The 3,707-nt window shown below is 45.6% G+C and overlaps 1 long non-coding RNA gene across 1 annotated transcript; it reads right to left on the bottom strand.

Annotated features, from left to right (window-relative positions):
* Window positions 1-297: 297 nt before the first annotated feature.
* LOC115314106 lies at window positions 298-2,479 on the bottom strand. Its single transcript, XR_005717736.3, has 3 exons — window positions 2,181-2,479; window positions 1,417-1,622; window positions 298-598 (listed from the first exon to the last, which is right to left on the bottom strand). It is a non-coding gene; the product is annotated as an uncharacterized LOC115314106 (long non-coding RNA).
* Between the last annotated feature and the right edge of the window lie 1,228 nt (window positions 2,480-3,707).

The raw sequence follows: 3,707 nt of genomic DNA, 5'->3' as shown, positions 1-3,707 counted from the left end.
TGAAATAAAATTCTAAATATATCTCAAACTACACCCGATCTTGGGCTAGGACATATAAATAAATAATGGAGGCAATAAACCAGAAAGGACTAGAAAAAGAACATAGATTTTAAAACTTGTAAAAATACCATACTAATGTGTACATAAATTAAATAAAAGAAACCACTAGCTAGGGCTAAAATGTATACATGAATAGAAATAAAAGGTAACATACGCATATTAAAAATTGCCATAAAAAATTCAAACAACAGGCACTCACTCATGGGATGGTTGTAAAAAAAAAGTTATGAATTTAACACGGTTAACCAATTCCATGCTTCCAACAGGGATCAAAGTAACCAACTACAGACATTTAAAACTATAACAGAAAAATCAAGGCAGAAACATGCTGAAAAACAGTGCAAAATGCACGGATAAGAGAACACACAGGACAAGGTGCTGTGTGTTCTTTTCTCTTTGTCTGGTTTTTGCACCGTTTTTCAACATCAATTCTTACCAACTAGCCCAGCCCAACTGTCCATTCTTGTAATCAGAAACATGCTTGCCTTCTCCCCTTGTGGCAGCCCCTCAGTCACTCCTGGGAAGAGGCACGCTGCTCCTGCAAAAAAATAAAACAAAAAAGTTGGTTGCGTTCAGATAATGGGTGCCTATTTCAGTGCAGAGAGTGTCATCAAGATAAAAAAAAATGCCTACCTCTGTCCTAACACAGTTTCGCCTCAGTTTCTTTGCATGCACAAGCCATTCTTTTCATCCAGTTTAGACCTTTTCCGCAAAGTGTGACCTACCCACAAGGAGTGATGCGCCTGCTCAAGCATGTTTTGATGGCTGAGCACTGGCAACACGTTCGGCCAACAACCTGATATGGCAGTCCCACAGAAAACCATGCCATGTGTCTGATTCTCACTCTCCTTCTAGGCCTTTTTCAACTTTTTTACACTGAAGCATAAAAAGCTACCTGCTAGCAAAACAAACTCTCTAGCTAGCTGAAGCCTAACGTGGACCTAATGATAACATGCTAGAAAGATTTTTAGGCAGTAATTGGGGGCCCTGTCCAGAAGGGTGTACCTCTCCCCCCTCCCTCCGAGCGGCGTCGCCGTCGGCGTAACTGTGAGGTCACGTGACCCTCCTGAAGGGGGGTAATGTGACATCGGGAGGTCACGTGACCCCGCGGGGACGTTTCGGCACGGTGCCGGAACGTCGCCGCGGTTACGGCGACGGCGACACCGCTCAAGCCGAAAACGGGCGCCTAAGAGCTGCGCTGTAAAAGAAACACCAAAACAGCAGGTGCTCAATAAACAATATGGATACCATTCACTATCACAATTGCGGCTAACCAAGCTGAGGCTAATCACATAAAATAAAAAATCTAAAAGCTAGAAAGCGTTAAGAAATTGTAGCAACAAAAAGCAAACATACACGTGTGCGTTTTTGCTTGGGCACTGGTGCACGTTCTGGAAGTTGAGGGGCTGGCTGAGTGCTAGGTCGTTCCTGCAGAAGAGGCAAGCTTGACGGAAAAGGAGCAGTCTCTTCCTTTTTCTTTTCTCCCGCTCTTCATTATTCGTTGATAGGTCGGACGTCGCTTCCGGATTTTTTTTCTTTGAACTTTGCATCTTCATATGTCACTGAAACAAGAAAGCCGAGCACACCAGTCAAATGTTTAACCACCACAAGCTCGTTTGCGCCCTAACCTTTTGTTCATTAAATCAAATATGTTCGCATTATGCTTAGACAGTTTTTAGGTTAAAGCCTGCCAACTTTTTCGGGCTCATGTATATAATCGGTCAGGATCGGGCCAAGCTCAGGCTTATATTAAACAAAACAAATATTTTGTCGGGCTTGGGCCGGGCACAAGTTTCTGTCTAAAATTTTGCCGGGTCCGGGCCGGGCCCGAGCCGTGTCTCTTCAAGGCCAAGTCTGGCCGGGCCTGGAAATGAAATATTCTATCGGGCTCGGGCCGGGCCTAGAAATTCTGGCTCGTGCAGTGCTCTAGCACACTCTACATTAGGTGAGCAGAGCCTATTTCTCTGCCCCAAGGCTCTCAACTCCTTGCTCAGGGCACTCAATGGCATTTCTGGCTCGTTTTCCTTGACTGGGCTCGCTTTTTGACAATATCCCTGATTTTTCCCGGTAATTAAAATATTCCTGACTATTCCCGGTTGCTAGACACCCGCTATACTTACAACATGATGCCATCACCTGACAGGAGAATGTGGCCCAGTCAGTAAAGGGCTCTTCACGCTCTCAATTACCATCATCAACCGATTTGATCTGTAGGGTGGCCATGCCGTGCGGCCATTGCACACCCAACAGGTAGGAACAACTGCAACATCATTTTCCGCCAAAAAATGGACCACAGAGTACATTTCCTGAAATCAACAAATAAAGCAACAAATAAATGGACAACAGAGTACATTTCCTGAAATCAACAAATCAAGCCTGTATTACCTCAAAGGCCACTCATAAGCCACGAAAAATACAGTTTTCGAATGAAGCACAACCAATGTGCAACGGTTGCAAACATTGATCCCACTTGCAAGTGAAGTAGAAGAAAAACTGCATAGCCCTGGTTATATTGCAAGCAGACGCACTTCCACCTGATGTCCTGCACACTCCACACTGAATACTACTTGGAGAGCCCTGTAGCTCTAAAAATTCCTAGCTCTGACGATGGCAACTTTGAAGTATAAAGGTTGCTGAGATTCCGGAAAAACTGTCCGCAGATGCTACGGTTCCCATCCGACTCAATGAAGGATGGATGGATGGATGTTAATGGCTATTGCCTTTGTAACGGGCGGTAGCTTGCGCCACCTAGCCCAAGTCTAAAAAGACAAAAACGTGATTCCTCCCGCCCTTTTAAGACCAATTTTTCTCCCCCTAACTATCACCAGGCAGTGTGGGATATCACCAGGATGACCTTCGGGGGATCGGGCAAAAAAAACTAAAAAACATCACCCCCCTGCCTCTTCCCCCCGGCGAGGGAGTCGCCAATTTTCCTCTGGTCAAACCTTTTTGGCGTTACCCCAGCACACGACCCACTGGGAGACAGGGTTGAGACTTTGGGCCGGAGCCACGCGGGAGGGAGTCCCAATTTTCCTCTGTCCCAACTGTTCCCAGCTGTGCTAGTTAGTTGTCCATCATTTAATTTTCCCTAGATAATTTCCACCAATCTTCTAATCGTCTCTTTGTCACTGTAATCTTTTTCTCTACCATCCCTCCATCGTCGCCAGTGAAACCCAGGGCCCCAGCCAAATCCGTTACCCCTTCAGGGAGGGCAGGACGAAGCCCCGTGCACTTCAAAACCAAGTGCTCCAGTGTCTCGCTATCATTATGGCAGGCGGCACATGATGTGTCGGTCTTCTGAAATTTAGCCCTATACGTCCTCGTCCTCAAAACTCCCGTTCTTGCCTCGAACAGCAAAGCACTTCCCAGTGAATTGTCAAAAAGCTTTTCCTTTCTTATCTCCTGCTTTCGTGACCTGTACACTGCTAAAGCTGATTTCTCCTGCATTCTCCCCTCCCACATTTTCCTCTCCGCCTCTTTTACCTTCTTTTTCACTGACGTAGTCTGTTCAGCCCCATCACCAGTGTGTAGATATTTAAATGTAAGCTTTCGGGTTCGGTTCGTCCATTTTGTGTTTAAACTTTTCATGTATAAATACTTGAATACCTTACGTGCCCACCGCGTATCCTCCATTTCAGTCAACCTTT

This window comes from Ixodes scapularis, unplaced genomic scaffold (genome assembly GCF_016920785.2).
Source record: "Ixodes scapularis isolate PalLabHiFi unplaced genomic scaffold, ASM1692078v2 PGA_scaffold1__304_contigs__length_218370807, whole genome shotgun sequence".
In the NCBI taxonomy this organism is placed as follows: Eukaryota; Metazoa; Arthropoda; class Arachnida; order Ixodida; family Ixodidae; genus Ixodes; species Ixodes scapularis.
This window is presented reverse-complemented; position numbering and strand designations above follow the sequence as displayed.